Source organism: Camellia sinensis, chromosome 5 (genome assembly GCF_055761805.1).
Source record: "Camellia sinensis isolate YWXY chromosome 5, ASM5576180v1, whole genome shotgun sequence".
Lineage (NCBI taxonomy): Eukaryota > Viridiplantae > Streptophyta > Magnoliopsida > Ericales > Theaceae > Camellia > Camellia sinensis.
In genome coordinates this window covers 109,658,039-109,673,119 of record NC_138965.1, presented here as the reverse complement: position 1 = coordinate 109,673,119, position 15,081 = coordinate 109,658,039, and positions in this window count along the sequence as shown.

Below are 15,081 nucleotides of genomic sequence, written 5' to 3'. Positions count from 1 at the left end.
GCCCACTAAATTAATTAGGCCCAATAATCCAAGGATGATGGGCCCAAATTTATCGCAAGTCCAAGACTGGCGGGCCCAGATTTATCGCCATCAAACGGGCTGAATGGCTCTAAGCCTCGAAAGGGTTCGGATCCACGAACTTAGAGACTTACTCGGGCCCGGACTCGAAAGGGTATTAGACAAGCCTAGAGATCCGAGGCACTCGGACTCGAAAGGGGTCGGATCCACGAACCTAGAGGTCCGAAATACTTGGCTTCGAACGGATTCAGACGCAATCTAGAAGTCGCGCCGTTAATGAGTCCTAGAACACTTGCGGGCTCGGAGCTTTCCGGGATCTACACACCAGAACCATGGGCGTAATGGAGTTCGAACAAAGGACCCGATCCCGAGGACGGTGAGTGGAGACAAATTCACTCTTCGGTTGAACTAGCCTATACCCGGGTCGAGGTGGCACGACCCCGGGGGGTCCATGAGACTCGGCAATATTTTGCGGCAGGACGTCCTCTGGGACTACCCCTGACCCTTTGGGATGATTGGGGATCATTGGTTAGGTGTGGCTAAGAAGAAGGGTTCGCCGAGGGAGTGATCTCCTCTTCGGAGTTTTCTCATCCTCGAAGAAGTCACCTCCTCGGACAAGATGGTTAGAGAGAATATCCCCCATGTGCCTTGCACATGGGCTCCATCCTGCATCATGAGGTGCCTATAAATAGCACCCACCCATAGCTTTACAGGGGATGGATTTTGGAGATTTTTAACTCTTGGGAAAGAACTAATTTCCCTTCTCCATTATCAACCTGGAGAATGAAAGTGGGAGATCCATGGGAGAGCCTTGCCATTATTCTATTCTCTAGCCATTTTGCCTTCTTCTTCACCCAATCTCTTATCTCCATCATCTCCTTTACTCTTGTGTTCTTGAGTTGAGACCATTGAAGAATCTAAGCCTCTCACATTTCTTCTAGAGAATTCGAAGTTGTTCTTCAAGGATCTTCGAAGATTTTCGAATTTTCCAACTCCTTTCTTGAACCCTCTCCTACATTTTGGCGACTCTGCTGGGGAGGCGGATTGGTTAATGGTCTCAACGAGATCTGGAATCCACACAACTCCAACAAGGATGGCGGGAGAAGATGAAGTTCACCAACAAGGATCCTCTAATGGTGGTGATGACAGAACCACGGCTCCAGATCAACCACTTTTGCTTGAAGCCATTCAAGGACTTCAAAATACTCAGCAGGAGATTCTTACCACTCTTCAGAATCTCACTCACACCATGTTGGTGATGAGTTCTAACTTTGCACCGGCGCCAAACGGAAATCAAACTGGTGGTGGAGTTATTCCCGCCGGAGGGCAAAATCAAATCCAAGGAGAAGTAAGCCCCAATCAGCCTATGGCTCATGGCAACACGGTCACAGTAACACATGCTCAAACCACAGTAGGAGGCAGCAGTTTGCCCATGCCCGGGCTCCATGGCGTGCCAAGCCAAGATCCAATGGTGACTAGGGGAGTTTCTGGTGTAATGAATGGCATTTCGGCGACTGTTGGTGTCCAGGAAAACATAAGGAGCAGGATGGCGCAAAAGGGAGCTCTACCCGTACCTAATCTTGTTACGCCACCAATAAATGTTACCCAAGCACCAAGCGGGCCTCCTTTGGTGCCGACAACAAATCTGCAAGCACAACCCGGTATAGCGGCACCGTGCGGTGGACTCTACGGGCCTCAATTCAATATCCCATCACCAACTGGCTTGTCTATAGGCGCTGATGGCCAGTATCGTCAAATGTCCTCACCAATGACGAATTCGCAGCACCAGAATGGCCAAGTCGCCCCTAGCTCAGTCTTCGGGTCCACAAGCCAAGTCCCGGGAATACCACCATCAAACTCTCTCCCTCAGCAGTTTCTCACTCTCGCCGATGTGCAGGCCATGTTCGATCTCGAACGGGGCAAGAGGACCTTACCCTCTTTGCCTGATCCAGACATCAAGCCGCCTTACCCCATTGAGATGCTGAGCTATCCATACCCTGACGGGTATACAGTGCCGAAGTTCATCAAGTTCGACGGCAAACAAGGAAATGCCCGAGAACATGTTGTGCGATTCATCGAGACTCTGGGTATTCATGGTTCAAACCACGTCCTCCGACTGAGAGAATTCTCTAAGTCCCTCACCGACCGAGCATATAGTTGGTATGTTAATTTGGCCCCAAACTCTGTCCGAAGTTGGGAGGAAATGGTTAACAAATTCCACTCCAAGTTCTTTCAAGTGGCGGAGAAGGTGACCACACTTACATTGTGTAAAGAGAAGCAACAAGAAAGTGAAGACATCCTTGACTACGTCAAAAGGTTTCAGGACAAGGCCGTAGATTGTCATGAAGCAGTTGAGGAGAGTTATCTGGTTCAAATCTGTCTAGAAGGGGCATTGAGCAGGTACAAAATGTTTCTAGTTAATCACAAGCTACCCACATTCTCAGCATTAATAGAAGCAGCTCGGAACATTAGCATTCCTCAGGCTCAGGAGTCCGGATTTAAGGCCAGTTACAAGACTAGTTTCAAATCGTCTCGTGGACCTATTGTTGCTGTTGCCTCTGCCCCAGATACCCGAAATTCACAAGGAGGAGGTCATAGAGGCCAGAAGAGAAAGCAATATAATGGTGAAAAGGGGAATGTTTCTTATCCATGTGGAATCGAGGAAGTGAAAGCTCTAGTTAAGGAATGGGTGGCTGACGGAGAGCTAAAATTGCCTTATGTTGAAGAAATGCCATCAAAAAAGGACCGTGAGAGCCCTGAATTCTGTGTCTACCACCGTACATTGAAACATCCGACAGAGAAGTGTTGGACTCTCAGGAAAATCTTCAGAGATAAAGTCGAGGCAGACGAATTGAGGTTCAAAAAGCAAGGGACTCAAGACATCCGAGAACAACCATATCCTCAACACCGAGACAAGGGCAAGAATGTTGCTATGATAGCTTATGAAGGCCCGATGATTGAGGCTATCGCCAATCTCGATGACGATGATTGTTATCTGGACGACATCCTCGAGCCAGAGGGTGAGCAAGTTTACTATGGAAGTGCTCTCGATCCAGAGGGCAGAACATTTATGACTCATAGCGAAGATCCCTTTGATCCAGAAGGAGGAGCAGAGTACTACGGAAGAGGAGGACACCATGTTTATGTGGCATCGTATTTTGAAGAGACTGAGGAGATGGTTAACTACGAGCCTCCAAGAGTGGAAAAAGATCCGGATCACTATGCCAAAACCTTGCAAGACTGTGTAAAGTTCAAGCAGTTCTTTGACCAGCTTGGACTTTCCAGGGAGGCAAGAACGGAAATCACCAAGTCTATCATTAATATAGCCGAGGCACACCATGAGGAATGCATGTCGACTGAGGGGTCTATCCCGAGGAAGGCAAAAGAGCAATCTAGTGCCATTACTTTCTCCGAAGCTGATCGGAAGTATCCTTTTTCTCACAATCGCCCGCTTTATGTGACTGCTTTTATTAACGGGGTTGAGTTCAAAAGGGCCTTTCTAGATAGTGGAGCCTCTATCAACATTATGACTCGCGCTACTCTAGAAAAAGCCGGAATCTCTGAAGAACGCATTGTGAAGCAGCCGATAGTCATCACTGGCTTCGGTGGAGAAAGGAGAGTTACTATCGGATGCGTAACAGTTGATTTAGCCGTTGGAGAGATTCGCTCGGCCACGAAGTTCCATATTATCGATTCTGAGGCAAATTATCACATCATTCTAGGGAGGACCTGGATGCATAGATATGGGGCTGTACCATCGAGTTATCATCAGTGTGTTAAGGCTAAATGGGGAAAGAAGACAGTGACAATTCAGGCTACAGAAAGGCCTTTCGAGATCCATGAAGCTCATTATTCTGATGCCATCTACTTCACCGAACTGGCTGTCGAAGAAGTTCCCACCACCTCTGAGCCTCGAGGGGTCAAAATTCCTCGTTGGGAGGATATCAAAGATGACAAGGAGCCGATGGCAGAGTCAAGTAAGCGGGCAATGTCTAGAACAGAAAGTCTGCCTATTCCTCGGAAGGTGATGAAAGTTCGAGAAGGAGGCAAGATGGTGTACTATTTATGAAGGTGCGGGGAGTCGGTTTCTTTAGTCACCGACTCCGAGTCAAAAGAAGAGCCTCCTGACAATGATATAGTAATAAAGCCTGAAGTGGCTCCAGAATGTATGCAAGATGGGCCGAAGCCTCAGCCCGAACAACTTATTGAAATAGATCTGAGTGATGGACAAGATGCACCGAGGCCGGTATTCGTAAGTTCGAGCCTTAGCCCAGAGAAGCGGGAACAGTTGTTAAAGTTGATAAGCCGATACTCAGATGTGTTTGCTTGGTCATATAAGGAAATGCCCGGGCTAGATCCTGACCTAGTCTCCCACTATCTTGATGTGTTCCCAAACTCCAAGCCAATTAAGCAAGCTGCTCGAAAATATCATCCAGATCTCGAAGAGAAGATTAAGGAGGAGATTGAAAAACTTCAACAGGCTGGTTTCATCCGGCCAATACAGTACCCCACGTGGTTAGCAAACATCGTGCTAGTAAAGAAGAAGAATGGCCAAATCAGAGTATGTGTAGACTTTCGAGATTTGAACAAATCTTGCCCGAAGGATGAATTCCCTCTTCCTCACATCGACACCCTCGTGGATACTACCTCGGGACACCAGATGTTCTCATTCATGGATGGATTCAGTGGATACAATCAGATTAAGATGGCTGAAGAGGACGCAGAAAAGACTGCTTTTAGAACACCTCTCGGAAACTTCTTCTATACAGTCATGCCTTTCGGACTCAAGAATGCCGGTGCAACTTACCAAAGGGCTATGACTGCAATCTTTCATGACATGATCCATCATGAGGTGGAAGATTATGTTGATGATCTAGTGGTGAAATCCAAGAAAGAAGAAGACCATCTCCGAGACCTTGAGAAGGTATTCAAGAGGTGCCAGAAATTCAAAATGAGGATGAATCCTTTCAAATGTGCTTGCGGGGTGACGGCCGGGAAGTTCCTCGGGTTTCTTGTACATAGGCATGGTATCGAGGCAGATGAAGACAAGGTCAAATCTATCAGAGCAATGCCTCCCCCGTATTCTCAGAAGGAGTTAAAGAAGTTCCTCGGGAAGGTGTCTTATATTCGGAGGTTTATCCCAGCACTGGCAGAGATCTCTGCGCCTTTCGGCCCTTTGTTAAAAGGAGATGCCAAGTTCGAGTGGAACCAAGAGCACCAAAAGGCCTTTGAGAGAATCAAGGCGGCCTTGACCTCGCCTCAGACCATGATAGCCCCGCAACCCGGGGTGCCTCTAATGTTGTACTTAACTTCAACCCCCAAGTCCATAGGGGCATTATTGGTCCAAGATGTAGATGGAGTAGAACGCCCGGTGTATTACATCAGTCGGAAGATTCGAGGAGCAGAAGTCCGATATACTCCAGTAGAGAGACATTGTTTAGCTTTGGTATTCACTGCCCAAAAGCTCAGACATTACTTCCTAGCACATCAGATTCAGATTGTTACTAGAAGTGATCCAATCCGATACCTCCTCAGCAAGCCTGCTCTAACCGGGAAGGTGGCAAGATGGTTGTTAGCACTGGGTGAATTCGAGATCACATGTGTAGCCCCCAAGGCGATCAAAAGCCAAGCCTTAGCTGATCTCCTTGCCCAATTTCCAAGTGGTGACTATGAACCAGTGAATGAAGAATTAAGAGGAGAGGTGCACACAGCTATGGCTTCCGAGGAAAGCTTCTGGACATTGAGCTTTGACGGAGCAGCAGCCGGAGGGAAGGGAGGAACCGGGATAGTCCTTACAAGCAAAAGTGGGGAAAAGTTATATTTGTCTTATAAACTGGATTTCCATTGTTCGAATAACGAAGCCGAGTATGAGGCTCTTATTTTAGGCTTGATAGCAGCTGAGAAGCACAGTATCAAGAAGATTCGGATCCGGGGGGACTCAAAGCTGATAGTGAAGCAAGTTTCAGGACAGTTCGTCTTAAAGGAGCCTGCCTTGGCCACATATCGAACAACAGTCCAAAGGCTTCTTGACAAATTTCAGAAGGTCGAAATAGAGCATGTGCCTCGCTCCAACAACAAGTTTTCAGATGCCCTCGCAACATTAGGGGTAAGAGTTGACATTCCAGAGGAAGAGGCAACAATTGTTATCAAGAAGAGAACAGAACCTTCAATAATACCCGAAGACAAAGGCCTTCCGGAGGACTGGAGAGGAGAAGTCCTCGAACAACTCAGAAGCAAAGTTGGAAAACTGACTATGGCCAAGCTTGCCCAATTCACAATTATTCAAGGTGAACTTTACTTCCGAGGAGGTACCGGATTCCTAGCCCGGTGTGTTGGCCAACAAGAAGCAAGCTTCTGACTACAACAGATCCATGAAAAGTCTTGCGGGGATGGGGATATCAGTCTATATAGAAGAATCCAAAGACAAGGTTATTATTGGCCCGAGATGGAGAAGGACTCGAATCAATTACAGAAGGAATGCCCCAAGTGTCAGTCATACATCCGGGAGGATGAGAGTTGCTTTGAAATTGATACCCCTGACTGGAGGCAAGTCTACATTGACTATCTCAAAGAGGGAACACTACCTGAGAGCCCAAGGGACATTGCACACCTCAAGAGGAGAGCGAGGCGGTACTTTCTTGATTAGGACAAGCTGTATAGAAGAAGTATTGAGGGCACTCCCCTGAGGTGTCTCTCCAAGGAGGAGTCAGATCTAGTCCTCGGAAGAGCCCACAAGATTGAACATCAAGGAGGGGCTCGGCTGTTCGAGCAACTTATACACCTTGGGTATTACTGGCCGACCATGGAGTCAGATGCATCCCATCACGTGAAAAGGTGCCAGACTTGTCAGAAACACGGAAATTTGATCCATGCTCCAGCTGTAGACCTGCATAGTATCCGAACGCCATGGCCGTTCCATACCTGAGCTTTTGATCTGATAGGGCCCATCTCCACATCTTCTAAGGGGTACAAGTGGATTCTCGCAGCCACAGAATTGAGTACAAAGTGGGTCGAAGCAATTCCTCTGAAGAACGCTACGGGGCCTGCAGTCGCGAACTTCATCAAGGAGAATATCATTTGCTGATTTGGAGTACCAAACACCATCCTCTCGGATAACGGCACTCCCTTCATAAACAAATATGTGAAGAGCCTCCTAGAGACTTACCAAGTGAAGCATCACAAATCCACACCCTACTATCCAAAAGGGAACGGGCAAGCGGAAGCCACAAACAAGACACTGATAAGGATTCTGAGCAAGATGATGGATGAGTTTGGGGGGACTTGGTCTGAACAGTTGATAGTAGCCCTATGGGCGTATCGCACTTCGAAGAGAAAGCCAACTCAAGCAACTCCTTACTCCCTTGTGTATGGGTCCGAGGCAGTGTTACCTATAGAGTTGGAAACGCCATCTGCTCGAATGGCTCTCGCCTCGGGGATGGTATTGGAGCCTCGAACCACCAGATTGGAAGCATTAGAGGAAAAGCATGACAGAGCTGCAAAAGTCATGGAAAGGTATCATGAGTCCATCGCCCGAGCCTATAACCAGACTGTGATACCAAGGAAGTTTGAAGAAGGTGATCTAGTATGTAAGATTGTAGACCCAATCATGCGAGGACAGCCTTTGCCCAAGTTTTCTCCAAAATAGGAAGGGCCCTACAAGGTGGTTCAGGCGAGCTCAAGCGGGTACTACAAACTTGTAAGGGTTGAAGACGGCTTCCGAACTGGCCCGCTCAATGCAAAGTTTATCAAGCATTACTACCCATAGTTGGACTCATCTATGTTGAAATTCATTTTCACTTTCTTACTTTGTCTAAAAGTTGTATTTCCCTTACATTATGAAGAAGCTGGTTTTCTCTATGGTGCATGTTTTATCCCATCACTTACAGTGAATCTATTATACTTTTGTCAAGAAAGTTGAAGAACTAATGAGAATATTTCAGCTTTTATAAACATGTGCATATGATTGTTCTTTCCATTGTATCATTCGAAATAAATATTTTATCAAGTAGAATGAGAAAACAATGCGAAAATATCCAAACGACAAAAATTTTGTCATTTCATTGCATTGTCCTAGATAAAACATTTTTATCGAAAGGGGCAAGAAAGTAATGATAAAAAAAAAAACTCAATCTTTCCTAAAGACACCCTCGAAGAAGTTGCCCGTCACATCTACATCTGGAGGACAAACAGTAGAGTGTGCCTCTAAAGTCTCCAAGGCCCGAGCATAACCCGACTCAAGTTCACGAAGAGTTGCCTTTGCCTCATCTATAGAGGTGCGATAAGAGGCAAGCACAAACATAAGTTCCAGCCGATGACTGGCGTTCGAAGCTATATCCAGGCGCTTCCGAAGCCATGATAAGTCCACTTGGTGACGCTCCATATCAGAGATCCCCTGATACGCCGTCTCGACTACTTTCCCATTAAGGTCACACAACCGTTGCCTATCCAAGCTATATAAGATAGTGGCAAAAGACTCGAGAAGAGCAGTCTGAATGAGTGGACACTGGCAAGTAAATGAAGCAAAGGTCTCCGGGTAACTTGAATGCACAAGCTGTAGAACTGAAGCAAACTCAGGAGCTACCCAATAATGGAGAAATGATACTTTGCCAGAAGCCGAATGAGGAATTGGGGCCGAAAAGCTGCTAGTCTCAGGAATCTCCCCAATGTCTATCGGGTTAGATGAACCACCCGGAGGGGTAACTCCCGGCAGAGGTCCCGAGCCTGAGAATGCGGAACGATAAGGGGAAAGACCAAAATCATCACTATCAATGGGGAAATCACTGAGATTCAAATCCAAAATATTCGAAGGCACTGGCGATGAAGAACCTCTGGCAGTCGTCTCAAAGGCAGGTGTTCCCCCTTGAGAAGGAGAACCGTGAGGAGTTACAAAGAGAGTCGGAGTAGAGTCCGGGGCAGGTGAAGACGGGACCCCGGTAGCAGCTAACACTGGAGCAGAGTCTGAGGCAGGTGAAGGCAGGACCCCGGTAGCAGCTAACACTGAAGAAAAGATAAGGAAGCCTTATTAGAGGTAGGGAACAGGAAAGCCATTTGAGTAAAGATTTCTCACAGATAGAAGTAAATGACAAACTTCAGAAAGAAATATTACCAGAGGGAGAATCAATATGCAAAGCCGGAGCAACTGAAGGACTCCTAGCATCAGCAAGGTCACTTGACCGTATAGAGAGCACCTGATCGATCTCAATGTCTGACGAAGCCTGAACAGTAGCAGTCATCCCTGAAGAAGGAAGGAGGGCCGGAGGATGAGAATCACCATAAGTGCCAGAGCGAGTCTCAGAGATCTCTAGCACATCTACCTCCACACCATTCCCAGAGGCGCACCTCATCTCTACATTGCTTCTAGAAGCATGGCCCGCGGCATCAATTTCTGTGGCATCAGTCCCTCCAGCAATCTCAACATCAGAATGGTGAGCCCCAATAAACTCGTCACCAAGGTAGTGCTCCTCCTCAGCTACGGTAGGGCGGTGACGACGCGTGCGTGGAATAAGGTCACAAAAATGATCGAAGGACTCAGCCTCATCATCATCGTCATCTATAACTGCTATACGAGGGGTGCGCATCTTCACAAGTCTTGCAGACAAAGGGAGGGTGTCGTCCAAGTCTAAGTCCGGCCTGGGGGAGGCAGCATGACCAGGAGCCGCGGTACTGACAACGTCAACAACCGCAGGATCCTACACAACATGGGCAAATAAAAGTTTTCATTTTAGAAGGTATAGTCGCAAGAAGAAAAGTAGCTTCAAATCAAGAATTTCGGGTACCTCATGAAGCCTTTTGGAAAGGCGAGGAGCGGAAGGACTGGCATCAGAAGTCCTCTTGTGAGCCATCTTCTTAAAGCGGGTCGTCCGAGGACCAGAGGCCTTATTCAAAGGGACTGGCTCTGGAGAAATAATTGCCAAGCTAGAAGCAGATGCTCGAGCAGAAGGGTCAGTTGGAGCAGATGAAGTGAAGAAACCCTCGTACATGTGGTCAGATTTTCGGCTCTCGGGTAGCCGAAGAGAAGAATCCTTCTTATAAATCGGCGGAGGCAAACATACGGTCGGTCTGCTCTGGACAAATGCAATAAACGCATCGATATTCTTCTGCCAATACCGCCTGAAAGAGGGGGTGAAACCCCCTACTCGGCTCAAGCTTGGCATCGTCAAAGAACCGGATATGGGAAGCACGGTGTGTACAAGCCCGCGACTGAAGCGCCCGTAGCTCTCTGAAAATGATAATAAATGAGGTGCTGGCCCCGGGGCACATTGATCAAACCCGAATTGACATGCTACACGGTCAGGCCTATAAACGGCACTATCAACGCCTTCCTCATGCCACACCGGTAATGAACTCGGACGGATCATAATCAGCATATCAACAAAGGGTGCAGGGATGTTCTTCGGCAAAGGAAAGGAAACCGAGCGGGAGGAACCATGATAGATAAGCGGTGTGGCCACACCCACAGGTGGGCATACATACGGCCGTGCCACAAAGCGTCGGGGATCATCCACTAGAGTATTCAAGGATAAGGTGGAAATGGTACGTGACCAACGTGTAATCAACGGCTGGCAAGACTTCGCTTTCTCAAATGTCCGAGACCCATCAGTATCGAGCACGGGGATGCCATCTTTATCCACTATCTCCCGAAGAACCTTCGCCTCGAATACAGTCGGAGCAGGGGCAAATTTTGGGAACCTCTCGAAGAAGAAACAAAGCAGGAACTGGCTGTGAATGAAGGAGACAGGCTCATATCGACCCACGGAGCGAACCATATCTCGATGTAGCAGATCCAGCCGATAATAGAGATTCCCAAGAAATAGGGGAGCCAAAGGGATCCGATCTCCTCTGAAGAGCCTGACTGCCAAGGGGAAGACGAAAAGATTGAGGGAATCCGGAGGCGTGCTCGGAAGAATGAAGAATGACAGGAAACAAGCCAGAAATCCCAAGAAATAGAGCCTAGAACCATACATCGGACCGGCCTCATACTCCCGAGAGTCAAGGTCAGCATCTCTGGCCAAGGGCTGAAGATCTTTGAAGAAGTGACGGATCCATGCAGTATAGGAGGCACGGTCCGTCCTTACACGACTAGTCCTCCTCGCTGAACCATCAAAAACGGAACTCCACCGACCACAAGTTTGAAGACTTAGTTTCAGAGATTGGATCAAAGAATCATCTTCGGGGGGTGTCTGCTCAGGGTCGAAGGCATCAGTGCCGGTCACTTCCAGACGCAGCAACATGAACACATCCTCAAGGGTGGGCCCCATCTCACGCTGGCCAAGTATAAAGGTGTGTGTCTCGGTGCTCCACCGAAGAGCCATGGCTTCCAGGCTAGCATTGTTGCGACGGATGGATAGGGATCGAGATATTTTCACTGGGATCAATAGTCGGGCCTCTTGAAGCCGCTGACAGAAGCTCTTGTCCAAGAGGACATCATCGACCCACTCTTGCCAACCAAAAAGAGGATTTGAGAAGGCCTTGAATTGAGGATAACAGTATGGAAAGTCCCCCCGCTCAATCCGAAAGCGTAGCACCGAGGAAGGAGAAATGAGGGCCTCATGTCCAGAGTCAGTGTCCTCGGTGAGACATAATGGAGCCCCCTTCGGAGATAGAAGAGAAGTGGTAGAGGTAGCCGCCCGCCAGAAGGGGTCCTTCCGACCAAAATAAGGAGATTTCCTCCACTCAGATGCCGGAGGTACATCCCTCTCTTTCATGAGAGCCGGTTCCGATGACCCCGGGACAACAGGTTTCTTTCGAGAAGACATATGGCTGAAATAACCGGTATAAATATTAAAGAGTTAACCGTATTAAAATTCAGAATATTGTTACATGCAACATGATGGGTTTATCAACAAATTCAACTTCGGACGTCATCAACAATTCATTTTCTCGGATATTCTTCAAGCTCAACAAATTTTAATACCAATGGGTGCATCATCAACATATAGATTTTCGTCTTCTATCATCAATAAGAGGTGCAATGTCATAGGTCGCTTCATGATGAAGTTCAATCGGGTCAATTTCTTAAAGTCACTATGTTCCATATTAAAGGTCCAATTTATACGGGGCTCAAAATTTGGACAGAGTGAAGTTCAATAGTAAATTTCAGGCCCGAGATCCGAAGTATATTACATTGCTTATCAGTAGCAAGATTCAATGGATCATTATGCAAATTACAAGAATGTCCTTTCCAAAGTCCATATTCATAAGTCCAGGGTTTTCTCTCTCCATGTCAAAAATGGAGCTCAAATGCTAGTCAACAAGTTATATTCGGCCTTTCCTCGGTGATAAAGTTCAACAAATTATGTTCAAGCCAAGCACCTCAATAAGGTTTCAAGTGCTAGTGCATGTTTCCATATGGCCAAAATCACGGTGTTTGAGCTAAAAAAAAATATCATTGGGATTGCCACAAAAAATTGAGTCCATATTCAGATTCAGTTTTTTTTATTTATTTTTATTTTATTTTTATTTTCATTAGATTGCTTGAGCCCTCTACATTGCCACAAAAATATATTTATATATATATTTAAATATATTTATATTCGGAAGAGGGGGTCGAACGTCATACTTACAAATTTGGGCAGTTAGAGAGGTGAAGTCCGAAGCCGATACTGGAAATTTAAGCTGAAATCAGAGAGGCTTTACAGACTGTAATCAACAAGACTGGGCTAGGCTTGGGCAAGACCACACACGTTGCGTTGAGAGGGCGAACGTGCGTGGTCAACGTCGGATAAGCTGAAGCTGGAAGCAGCGATGTGGAGCTAGGTTGGGCAAGACCACACACGTTGCGTTGAGAGGGCGAACGTGCGTGGTCGACGTCGGATAAGCTGAAGCCGGAAGCAGCAATTGATTGTGCACAAGCCAAGGCTAATGTGGGTAATCCGAGCTCTAAACAAAAAAAAAATATATATGATAATCAACATATATATATATTTGCCCAAAGTTTGTCAAACAGCAAAGTAAAAAAAAAACTGAAGCACCAGCAGATTCAATCTAAAGCAAGCACCAGCAGATTCGAAGCTAAAAAAAATAAATAATATAATATATAATATATACATCATAAGCCATATATATATATATATATATAAATGCCTACTGAAAGCAGTCCAGAATGAAGCCTTCTTAGGGAGGAAGAAAGGAGCTGGGTTTGTGCTGGAATGAAGCCTTCTTGGCGTTGCTGGAAGCTGGTGCTGGTGCTGGCCTGCCGTGACAGTGGCTGGGTCTTCGGCAGCGTTGATGGAAGCTGTGATGGAGGTCTGTGTGAATGGCAGCAGTGTAGTTTGTTGAAGAAAACAAGCACGTCGGTGGCCTCTAGCAGTCCAGATTGAAGCCTTCTTGGAGAGGAAGGAAGGAGCTGGGTCTGTGCCTGTCGAAGAAGACGAGTTGGGACTGTGCCTGTGGCGGCTGCGCAAAAAAAAAAAAAAAAAAAAAGAGAAGATGCTGCATTATTGGGCTAAGATGAAATACCGACAACAGTGGTGTAGGTCTTCGGTGATGGTGATGGGGTCCGGAGTTATAGCAGCGGCAATGATCTTTAATGGGATGCAAAAGCAAGATGCAGCTTTGGTTCTTTGAAGAAGATGGTGAACTGTTCATTTTCAAAGAAACAAACAAATGGGTTTCAAATTTCAGAGAGAGAAAAGGCACACCCAGAAAAAAATAAAAAATAAAAAAATAAAATAAAAATAAATGAAGATTTCTGAGCACTAAACAATGAAGATTTCTAAGTAGAGTAAAGTTGCAGAAGAGAGGATGGTTTCTGGTTAGTCATGGTTGGCTCACGGCATGACAATATCTGTAGCAGCAACTGTGGCTCATCTTCGGCGACAACGACGGCAGCATTTGGAGAAGTAGCAAGCTGGGTGGGCCTTGTGAGCAATCGGCGGTAGCCCTTGATTTAGCAGCTGCAGAGTTCCGATTGAAGAAGAAGAGAACTAGGTCGGCGGTGTTGCTTAAGCCGCGATGAAAGTCAGTACACAAACGGAGCCATTTGGTTTGTTGAAGAGGGAGATAAACGAAACCTTCTTGAAAAAAAAAAAAAAAAACCTGGGTTGGTCTCTGTTTTAGAGAGAGAGAGACAGCTGAGAATGAGGTTTTCTTTTTCTTGTCAAAAAATTAATGCTCTCGGCGGCTGTAGGCAAAAAGAAAGGAGAGGGGTATTGATTAGGGTTGTCATCCCTTTCTTTAAGTAGAAAAAAAATGAGGTGATGCCAGGAACATTCATTCATATTCTGAATATATATATATATATATAAAAAAAAGAGCCTTTCGTTTTTTTTTTTTTCCAAATCAAAAATAAAGGTGCATGAGCCTTACCTTTTTATGCTATAAAGTGAAAAGTGGGCTAGCTGTATTCTAAAAGAAAAAGTGTGGCTTATCTTGTCAAGAATACAGAAATTAATTTTTTTAGTTCTTATTTCTTTGACTTGAAAAAAAAAAAAAAAAAAAGTTTTACGTTTTCCAATACTTGGAGAAATGAAAATTTAATTATCAATATTTTGAGTTGTAAAAAAAAAAAAAAAGAGTAAAAAAAAAAAGTACAAAAAAAAAGAAAAAAAAAAGAAAAGAAAAAAAAGAGAAGTTATTTATTTACTTTTTATTAGTTGTCAATTTTATCCGTAATTTATAGTGAGTCCTTAGCTTTATCTTTAGACTCTATCAAGACCAAAATATTTCTGAAGACATAATGCGAAGCAGGGTCGAAGAAATGACAGTATGCATGTCTGAGAAATTTAAAATTTCTCATACACGCAAGGGGCAAAATGTAAGAGGAGATAAGTTTAAGCCCACTAAATTAATTAGGCCCAATAATCCAAGGATGATGGGCCCAAATTTATCGCAAGTCCAAGACTGGCGGGCCCAGATTTATCGCCATCAAACGGGCTGAATGGCTCTAAGCCTCGAAAGGGTTCGGATCCACGAACTTAGAGACTTACTCGGGCTCGGATTCGAAAGGGTATTAGACAAGCCTAGAGATCCGAGGCACTCGGACTCGAAAGGGGTCGGATCCACGAACCTAGAGGTCCGAAATACTTGGCTTCGAACGGATTCAGACGCAATCTAGAAGTCGCT